Raw genomic sequence first — 11,576 nt, forward strand, 5'->3', positions numbered from 1 at the left:
AGGTGTTTATAGAGTGCATCCGGGATGTTTTCAGTATGTAATGGAACCAACCAGGGAGCAGGCTATCTTGGCTCTGGTACTATGTAATGAGACAGAATTAATAAATGATCTCATAGTAACGGATCCTCTCGGAAAGAGTGATCATAGCATGGTTGAATTTCAAATTCAGTTGGAGGGTGAGAAAGTTGTATCTCAAACCAGTGTCCTGATCTTAAACAAAGGCAATTATAATGGCATGAGGGCAGAGCTGGCTAAAGTGGACTGGAAAAACAAATTAAAGGGTAAGAAAGTTGAAATGCAGTGGCTGACATTTAAGGAGATATTTCATAACTCTCAACAAAAATATATTCCAGTGTTAAAGAAAGATTTTAAGAGAAGGGAGCACCATCCGTGGCTAACTAAGGAAGTAAAGGATGGTATCAAATTGAAAATGAAGGCATACAATGTTGCCAAGATTGGTGGGAGACCAGAGGATTGGGAAATTTTTAAAAACCAGCAAAGGATGACTAAAAATATAATCGAGAGAGATGAAGAATTATGAGAGTAAACTGGCAAGAAACATTAAAACAGATAGTAAGAGCTTCTACAGGTATATAAAAAGGAAGAGGGTAGCTAAAGTAAACATTGGTCCCTTAGAGGATGAGACTGGGGAATTAATAATGGGGAACGGGGAAATGGCAGACTGAACAAATATTTTGCATCTCTCTTCACTTTAGAAGACTCCAACAACATCCCAATAATAGATAATCAAGGGGCCACAGAGAGTAGGGAACTAAAGCTGGGTGGGCGTGTGTGCTGTGAGGAGGATGCAGAGAAACTCCAGTATGATTTGGACAGGTTGGGCAATTGGGCAGATGCATGGCAGATGCAGTATAATGTGGATAAATGCGAGGTTATCCACTTTGGTGGCAAAAACAGGAAGGCAGATTATTATCTGAACGGCAATAGATTGGGAAAAGGGGAAGTGCAACGAGACCTGGGTGTCCTTGTGCACCGGTCGCTGAAGGTAAGCATGCAGGTGCAGCAGCGGTTAAGAAGGCAAATGGTATGTTGGCCTTCATAGCGAGAGGATTCGAGTACAGGAGCAAGGATGTCTTGCTGCAGTTGTACAGGGCCTTGGTGAGACCACACCTTGAGTATTGTGTGCAGTTTTGGTCGCCTTATCTGAGGAAGGATGTTCTTGCCATGGAGGGAGTGCAGCGAAGATTCACCAGACTGATACCTGGGATGGCAGGAATGACGTATGAAGAGAGATTGGGTTGATTAGGCTTATATTCGCTGGAGTTTAGAAGAATGAGAGGGGATCTCATTGAAACTTTTAAAATTCTAACAGGACTAGACAGACTAGATGCAGGAAGGCTGTTCCCGATGGCCGGGGAGTCCAGAACCAGGGGTCACAGTCTAAGGATAAGGGGTAAGCCATTTAGGACAGAGATGAGGAGGAATTTCTTCACCCAGAGAGTGGTGAACCTGTGGAATTCTCTACCACAGAAGACAGTTAAGGCCAATTCATTAAATATATTCAAGAAGGAGTTAGATATATTTCTTAAGGCTAAAGGGATCAAGGGATATGGGGAGAAGGCAGGAACAGGGTACTGAATTTGGATGATCAGCCATGATCGCATTGAATGGCGGAGTGGGCTCGAGGGGCCAAATGGCCTACTCCTGCTCCTGTCTTCTACGTTTCTATGTCAGGCTGTTGCTTGACTAGTCTGTGGGACAGCTCCCCCAATTTTGGCACAAGTCCCTGTAGGGGGCATCTTTTAACTGGTTTAGGGTAATTTACCTGGTCAGGCAGCCTTTGCCTGCACTCTGACCAATTCCAACCTTTTACCTGGTTTACGGTAATTCACCTGGTCAGGCAGCCTTTTGCTGCTACACTGTGAACCAATTTGAACAGCGGTTTTGAATCGCTACCCCACCTTCCAGTTCTGACTGAAGGACTTATAATTGATGATATTAAAACGGACTAATGGTCTGGATGAGAGAAAAATCAAGCTTTATTAACTAACAGAAACTATACCACACGAACACAGTAATTACAGTAAAATTGCTTAAATGGGGGAAGGCAGACGGCAAAAACGAGGGGTAAGTGGCTACAATATTAATTTAACAATCTTAGCAATATCCCCATAATCACCACCCCCTAACTCCTGACTAGGTTCCCTTGCTGAGGAGTCAGAAACCCTGCTCACCTGTGGTCCAGCGAAGTAAGAGAGCGATAGCTTCTCAGGAGCTATCTTTATACCTGGTGAGCTCCTGCTGTTTTGCTGTCTGCAAAATTCGCGCCCAAAGTTCCAATACACAAGAGAAACGCTGTGATTGGCTGATTCAAAGTGGTTGGAATGGGTAATGTGTCTGCACTGTGGGGCCAAAATGTTCCCGCCCACATCCGGAGCTCACCTGGGCTAAAACAAAAGGGAATCCAACTGCCCTATTGTTCAGAATGATGGGTGATTGAAAACCTCATTCATACTGATCTGTTCCATAACAAAAGTCCATTCCATGGCTTCAGTATCTCCATTGTGAGAGTGCGTTGAATGGGTTTGAATTTCTGTGTACACAGAGCTGATTGTTCTTGCGGTTAGACTCAAGTGGTTGTAATCCCTTATATGTCAATAAACAACATCGATTACTTAGAAGGGAACCTCCCTTTGATTGGCAGGTCTTACAGCCACTGCTAGATCCTCCCACACAGACATACTCCAAGCTGCTAGCTGCTCTTTTAAGCCTTTTGGCCATGCTTTCTGACGGCCATTTTCAAACCTCTTTGTAATATACACAGTTCGAAACTCAGAGATACCATTTTTAATAAAATGTAATGTCTTAGATCCTGATGTTGCCCAAGTGCTGCTCTGCCCAACGCAGCTTTTCACGATTCTGGGTATGTTTTAAAAACACTGTCCTACCCAGAGGCAATTCAAAACACATGATTCTTCATCCACGATGTGGACCAATATATTTTCAATCTTCAGGGAAAATAGGGGAATTTTGCGAACCCCTACACCCCAGATGTTGGTGAGGAGGACTTTGTAGGGTTGACTGGGCTGGGTGTGCCGTTGCCGCAGCGGGTGCCGAGGTCGATGCCGGGTGGTCCGTCCGGTTTCATTCTTATTACGTTTCATAGTGGTTAGTTACAACTGAGTGACTTGCTAGGCCATTTCAGATGGCAGTTAAGAGTCAATCACATTGCTGTGGGTCTGGAGTCATATTTTGGCCAGACCAGGTAAGGACAGCAGATTTCCTTCCCTAAAGGACACTAGTGAACCAGATGGGTTTTTACGACAATCCGATATCATCACCGCTGGATACGTAAAAAGTTTTTTCTCACGCCCCCCCTGTATCTCTTGCCGAAAACCTTAAATCCGTGTCCCCTAGTCCTTGTACCATCAACTAGTGGGAACAGCCGTTCCCCGTCTAGCCTATCCAAACCTGTCATAATCTTGTACACCTCTATCAAATCACCCCTCAACCTCCTTTGCTCTAATGAAAACAAATCCAGCTTCTCCAACCTGTCCTTGTAGCTAAGATCCCCCATCCCCGGAACCATTCTGGTAAATCTCCTCTGCACCCTCTCAAGGGCCTTCACATCCTTCCTAAAGTGTGGTGACCAGAACTGGACGCAATACTCCAGTTGTGGCCTAACCAGCGCTTTATAAAGGTTCAGCATAGCTTCTCTACTTTTGTACTCAATACCTCTATTTATGAAGCCCAAGATCCCATATACTTTATTAATCACTCTCTCAATATGTCCTGCCACCTTCAGGGACCTGTGCACATTAACTCCCAGGTCCCTCTGTCCCTGCACACTCTTTGAAACTGTGCCATTAAGTGAATATTGCCTCTCCTTGTTCCTTCTGCCAAAATGCACCACCTCACACTTCTCTGTATTAAATTCCATCTGCCACTTGTCTGCCCATTCTGCTAGCCTTTCTATGTCCTGTTGCAGTCGATTGATATCATCATTACTGTTTGCCACACCCCCAAGTTTGGTGTCATCGGCAAATTTAGAAATTCTACTCTGCATTCCAATATCTAGGTCATTTATATATATGTCAAAAAAAGCAGTGGCCCCAGCACTGACCCTTGGGGAACACCACTGTCTACCATCATCCAGTCTGAAAAACAGCCATTTACCACAACTCGCTGTTTTCAGTCCTTAAGCCAATTCCTTATCCAAGCTGCCACTGACCCACCTATTCCATGAGCCCCAATTTTGTTAACCAACCTTCTATGTGGTACTTTGTCAAACACCTTCCAAAAATCCATGTAGACAACATCCATTGCATTCCCTTCATTGATTCTCTCTGTTACTTCATCAAAAAATCCAATTAGTCAAACATGATCTTCCTTTTACAAACCCGTGTTGGCTCTCCTTAATTAGCTTAAACCTCTCCAAGTGCCCGTTAATTTTTTCCTTGATTGTTGTTTCTAAAACTTTACCCACCACTGATGTTAAACTGACCGGCCTGTAGTTACTACGATTGTTCTTGCACCCTTTTTGAACAATGGTGTCGCATTTGCCACTTTCCAATCCTCAGGCATCTCCCCCGCATCTAGGGAAGATTGGAAAATTATGGCAAGCCCTTCCACTATCTCCTCCCCCAATTCCCTTAGCAACCTGGGATGCAAGCCATCTGGACCAGGCGACTTGTCCACACTAAGCATACCCAGCCTTTCTAGTACATCCTGTCTATCAATTTTCACCCCTTCCATTGCTTCTACCTTTTCCACTTCTACCGATATTTTGTAAGCATCCACCTCATTAGTAAACACCAATACAAAGTGCTCATTGAGTATTCTAGCCTTGCCCTGCACCTCTAAGCATAAATCACCTTCTTTGTCTCTAATAGACCCCACCCTGCCTCTTACTACCCGCTTACTGTTTACATGCCGGTAGAAGATTTTTGGGTTCCCTTTTATGTTAATCGCCATTCTACTCTCATATTCTCTCATTGCCAATCTTATTTTCATCTTCACATCCCCTCTCAACTTATTGTATTTGGTCTGGTTCTCCCTTGAAGAATTCACCTGACATGCATCATACACCCTCTTTTTTTGCTTCATCATCTTCTCTATCTCCCTCATCATCCAAGGAGCCCTTGCTTTGGTTCCCTTACCCTTCCCTCTTGTTGGAATGTACCTAGCCTGTACTTGGAACATCTCCTCCTTAAAGATCACCCATTGTTCCGTTACAGTTTTTCCAGTCAGTCTTTGGTTCCATTTTACCCTGGCTAGATCCTTTCACACCCCATTGAAGCCCTATTCCAGTTTAGAAGTTCCACACTAGATTGTTCCTTGCTCCTCTCCATTGCTAATCTAAATCTTATGATACAATGATCACTCGTACCCAAGTGTTCTCCCACAGACACTTGGTCGACCTGGTCCACCTCATTCCCCAGCACCAGATCCAGCAATGCCTCCTTCCTAGTTGGGTTAGGGTACTCCTGCTCCTAATTCTTATGTAATATGAAAACGGGAACAAACTTATGTAATAAGAACAAACGGGAAACTGTTCAACCTCCATCGCCTCCAGTCCAGATCCAAGGTCGTCCCATCCTCTGTCGTCGAATTACAGTATGCAGACGACACCTGCGTCTTTGCTCACTCGGAGTTCGAACTCCAAACCATCGTCAACACCTTCACCGAAGCATACGAGAGCATAGGCCTTACACTAAACATCCGTAAGACAAAGGTCCTCTACCAACCTGCCCCCGCCACACAGTACTGCCCCCCCCCCCCCCACCGATTATCAAAATCCACCACAAGGCCTTGGACAACTTTCCATACCTCGGGAGCCTGCTGTCAACAAGGGCAGGCGTCAATGACGAAATCCAACACCGCCTTCAGTGTGCCAGTGCAGCCTTCGGTCGCCTGAGGAAGAGAGTGTTTGAAGACCAGGACCTCAAACCCGGCACCAAGCTCATGGTCTACAGAGCAGCAGTGATACCCGCCCTGCTGTATGCCTCAGAGACATGGACCATGTACAGCAGGCACCTCAAAGCACTGGAGAGGTACCACCAATGCTGCCTCCGCAAGATCCTGCAAATCCATTGGCAAGATAGGCGCACCAACGTCTGTGTTCTTGCTCAGGCCAACATCCCCAGCATCGAAGCTTTGACCACGCTCAATCAGCTCCGATGGACGGGTCACATTGTCCATATGTCCACATGCCCGATACGAGACTCCCAAAACAAGCGCTCTACTCAGAGCACTGACACAGCAAGAGAGCCCCAGGTGGGCAGAGGAAACGCTTCAAGGACACCCTCAAAGCCTCCTTGAAAAAGTGTAACATCTCCATCGACACCTGGGAATCCCTGGCCCAAGACTGCACAAAGTGGAGAAGCATCCGGGAAGGCGCCGAACACCTCTAGTCTCTTTGCCGGGAGCAAGCGGAAGCCAAGCGCAGGCAGTGCAAGGAGCACACGTCAACCCAAGCACCCCACCAACCCGCCTATTCAACCACCGTCTGCCCCACCTGTGACAGAGACTGTAGGTGCCTCATTGGACTAATCAGTCACCTGAGAACTCATTTTTAATGTGGAAGCAAGTCATCCTCGGTTCCAAGGGACTGCCTAAGAAGAAGAAGAAAAGCAGAATTGCTTCAATTAGTTCTGGGAGATGAAGTGGGACAAATAACTGATGTCAGAGTAGGAGAAGAATTGTGACCACAACATCGGTTCAGTGCAAGAATGGAAAAGGCCAAGGTACAGGTGTTGGACTGGGAAAAGGCAACGTTCAGTGAGATAGATGGGTATCTGGCCCAAGTTAACTGGGCAGAAAAGTTAGCAAGTAGGTTGAAGGGTAATGGTGGAAATCTTCAACTATAAGATGGACAGAAGCCAAAATAAATACAAGGTGACAAGAGGTTGCAGCAAAGAAAAGGATTCCAATAACTTGCATTTATATAGTGCCTTCTGTTAGATCCGTGATTCTGAGGGTATGCTGTTATTCAATAACCACACGGATGCTGTAACTTAATAATAAACAGGTCTTTACTGGAGGAGGGTAGTCTCAAGACTGGGGGTACAGAGGCATGCGCAAAGCTTATAGACAGGTGTGGTCACTGCCGGTACTACAGTATACAGGAGCTGTAAAAGTAGTTCTCTCTTAAAAGGTACATACACTACAATTCCTCCCTTTTAGATTAGCAGTACCCATAATATTCAAATAATAATTAACACTTTAACATGTACATTAAACAACAATAGTCCATTTATAGATTCAGTCTTTGGGGCGGCATCCTGACCCTTTCGGGATAGCGCCTTTCCTGAGGTTCTTGTTCTTGGTGCAGAGGCGATTCTGACCCCTTTTCATCGGGTAGTTCATCGGGTTCCACTGCTACTGGTTCTGAGGTAGATGCTACCAGTATGTCGGGTTCATCCCCAGGTACTCGAGACATGGGGTTGACTCGTTCCTGTGACGCTAAGATCTGATCGACGTGGCGTCTCACAATGTTCTCCCCGACATCCACTGTGTACATTAATGGCCCCTGCCTCGTGCATATCGTTCCGGGTTGCCATTTCTCTGTTCGATAGTCACGGGCCAAGACTGGTTGCCCTACATTGAAGCTCCTTGTCGGCTTCTCATTGATGTGCTGGAATTGTTTGTCCTCAACATTTCTTCGCGCATTTGGTCTGAGCAAGTCCAGACAAGATCTCAACCTTCGGTTAAAGAACATCATGGCCGGGGTCTGGTTGGTAACTGCATGTGTCATGTTTCGGTAGGCTAATAAGAAATTGTCCATCTTATGTTGTAGTGGAATTTCATCGTCGCACATGGCCTTTATCGCCTTCTTAAAGGTTTGTACGAACCTCTCAGCCAATCCATTCGTGGCTGGATGATACGGGGCAGATGTGTAATGCCTTACCCCATTCCTTCTCATAAATTTTTGAAACTCGTCGGACACAAACTGTGATCCATTATCAGAGCAAATCTGCTCTGGCAAACCGTTTCTGGCAAATATGGTCCGTAGGACTGCAATCGTTTTCTCTGTAGTGGTTGAAGACATTTTTATCACCTCAGGCCACTTTGAATGAGCATCCACTGCTATTAAGAACATTGAGTCCATGAATGGACCAGCAAAATCAATATGCACCCGTTGCCATGGAGAGGAGGGCCACTCCCATGGGTGTAGAGGGGCATATGGTGGTGCATTTTGGACCTTCTGGCATCCTAAGCAGCTCTTAGTTAGGTCTTCGATTTGTTGATCGATTCCCGGCCACCACACATAAGCCCTAGCAAGGCTTTTCATTTTCACTCCCCCAGATGACCTTCATGTAGCTCATTTAGCACTCTCTCCCTTAACTTGGGTGGAATCACCACTCTGGATTCACACATCACTGTCCGCTGGCATACTGACAGCTGTTCTCTTCTGGATGAGAATGCTGGCAACAGTGACCATGAATGTTTTTCGATGCTTTGGCAACATAAGATGTACCTTGTCATGCCAATAAAGCGATTTGAATTGAATTGAGTCGCCATGTGTTGGCCATCCCCTCACCGTCAAATCATATACCCGAGACAGCGTCGGATCATTGCGGGTCTCCTTCTCTATATCCGCGTTCGTTACTGGCAATCGTTCAATTATTGACGAATAAAATATCTCGATCGGGTCCACTGCTGGTGCTTCCTCCACAGTAGGCAGTGGCAGGCGCGATAGCCCATCAGCGTTCCCATGCTGTTTCGTACCTTTATATTCTATTTCATATTGATTCGCCCCTAGAAACAGGGACCATCTTTGTAACTGTTGTGCAGTCATCACTGGAACGCCCTTCTTAGGATTAAAGATGGAGACAAGTGGTTGGTGGTCAGTCAGCAAGGTGAACTTCTGCCCATGCAGATAGTGGTTGAATTTTTTTTACTCCCCATACTAGGCTGAGGGCCTCCCTGTCAATCTGGGCGTAGTTGCGCTCGGCTGAGGTTAGTGACCGAGACGCAAAGGCTACTGGCCTCTCCAACCCGTCTGGGAATTTGTGCGACAGCACCGCTCCAATACCATAGGGTGATGCATCACATGCCAAATGAATTGGTAGTGCTGGGTTGAAATGGACCAACACCTCTTTTGATGTGATCAATTCTTTACACTTCTGGAAAGCTCGTCTACGTTCGTCATCCCACTTCCATGGTACCCCTGTTTGCAGTAGGGTGTTCAGTGGGTGTAATACCGTGGACAAATTTGGTAAGAACTTGTGGTAGTAGTTTACCAGCCCGAGGAACGACCTCAGTTGTGACACATTATCCGGTGCTGGAGCCTTGACTACTGCCTGAATCTTGTCAGGGAACTTATGTAACCCCTCTTCATCGATGACGTGGCCACAATACGAGATCTGTTTCTGGAAAAACTCGCACTTGTGGCGATTAGCTCGTAGCCCATACTCCTTTAATCTGGTGAGCACCTTCTCCAAGTTGGCGAGGTGATCACTGTCATTTTCGCCCGTGACCAAGATGTCGTCCAAATAACACTGGGTCCCTGGAATCCCTTGCAGGACCTGAGCCATCGCCCTTTGCCAGATAGCCGGAGCCGAGGCTACTCCGAACACCAGCCCGTTGTATTGATAGAGACCTTTATGAGTGTTAATCGTAAGGTATTGTTTCGAAGCTTCTTCTACCTCCATTTGCAAGTACGCCTGGGCGAGATCAATTTTGGTGAAGCGTTTACCTCCAGATAGCGAGGCGAAAATATCCTCAATTCGTGGAAGCGGATATTGTGCCATGTGAAGGACTGGGTTCACTGTCACCTTAAAATCCCCACAGATGCGGACCTTCTTTGGTTCCCCAGGCGCATTACTCAACGACCTCTTCATTACAGGAACGATGGGTGTAGCCCATTCGCTCCAGTCCACTTTGGACAGTACTCCTGAACGTTCCAACCCTTCCAGCTCTGCTTCGACAGCTGGTCTGATCGCATAAGGCACTGGTCTGGCCTTAAGAAACTTTGGGCTTGCATTTCCCTCTATTTTAATCGTTGCTGTTATGCCTTTTAGTGTTCCTAGTCCCTCCTGGAACACTTCTTTTGCGTCAGTTAGCATTTTTGACAGTCGACCAGGTGTGACGTCGTCATCCTTTTTGGCCTGCACCTTCAGTGCCTGTATGGAATGCCAATCTAATTGTATCTTCCAGATCCATTCACGTCCTAGCAGTGGTGGTCCTCCATCTGGCAATACATATATAGCCATTTTAGGTATTTCCTGGCCTTTATATATCACTTTCACCCTTATTTTTCCTTTGGGCTAGACTTTTTGCCCCGTATACGCCTTCAAGACAATCTCTGCAGCTTTCAAGGGTATATGTGAAAATAGCCGCTTGTAGTCCCTTTGGTTTATGACTGTTAGGGCTGATCCTGTGTCCAATTCCATTTTCACTTGGACTCCGTCTATCTTGAGTGTAACGCAGATAGTCTGGTGATCCTCCATTTTGGTAGTTTCAGACAACCCAGCTCCTTGCTTCCGGAGTCTGTGTCACTTTTCTGTTCATCTGAACCACAGTCCATCACCTGGTGTACCTTTTTGTACTTCTCCTGTGGAGATTTCTTACTGTTGGTTTTCTTCCCAGACCTGCAGACTCTTGCTATGTGTCCTGCTTTCCCACACGGTCTGCACACTTGGTCCTTGAACCAGCAATCCTTCTCGTCATGTGTTGTTCTGCCGCAGCGATAGCACTTCCCTGTTCCATAGGACATTTCATTGGTGCCATATTCTTGCGGTCTCCGTTGTATCTCTGCAGCGCCCCTTGCGGCTGCTTCGTGTGATACTGCCATACTGAAAGCTTTGTCCAGCGTAAGATCCTTTTCTGATAGAAGCCGTTTCTGGGTTCCTTCACTTTGTAGCCCACACACAAACTTGTCCCTTAATGTATCTGCTAGTCCCGCTCCAAACTGGCAGTGTTTCGATAGCTTGCGCAGTTCCGTTAGGTACTCAGCATTGCTTTCGTCTTTGTGTTGGTTCCTTTTATGGAACTTAAATCGTTCTGCTATCAGCAGCAGTGTGGGGTTTAAGTGGTCCTGTAGGATTTCTACTATGCTTTCGAAATTCTTGTTCACCGGCTTCTCTGGGGTTATTAGATTTCGCAGTAACCCATAAGTTTTTGCACCCAGGGAATTTAACAAAACCAGTGCTTTATTAGCATCTGGCACTTCATTCGCCCTGCAGTACACCTCAATACGTTCCACATATGTCGCCCAATCTTCGACTTCATTGTCGAACGTAGAGATACTGCCACACCCAGGGATGCCGAAGAGTGAGTTAACTGTCAAAAATGGCACCTCCCGCGCTTCCCCTTCTTCTCCGCTGGCACAAAATGGCGTCTCCCGCGCTTTCCTTCCTTCCCGCGCTCGCCCTTCTTCTCTGCTGCGGCTTCTAAAAATGGCGTCTCCCGCGCTCTTCCTTCTTCTCCGCGGGTTAATGGCGTCTCCCGTGCTCTCCCTTCTTCTCCCCGCGGACCCTGTTCAGCCCTTGAGCCCTGGCTGTGCTCTGCGTGTTCTTTTTATTTATTTTTTATTTGACGCCGCTCGGTCTTGAACCCGGCTGTTTCTTTACCCTCTCTCCGGTTTGTTTTGGTTTTTTTTTCTCTCGACG

This window comes from Somniosus microcephalus, chromosome 30 (genome assembly GCF_052327205.1).
Source record: "Somniosus microcephalus isolate GS21.2 chromosome 30, FLI_Smic_1.0, whole genome shotgun sequence".
Lineage (NCBI taxonomy): Eukaryota > Metazoa > Chordata > Chondrichthyes > Squaliformes > Somniosidae > Somniosus > Somniosus microcephalus.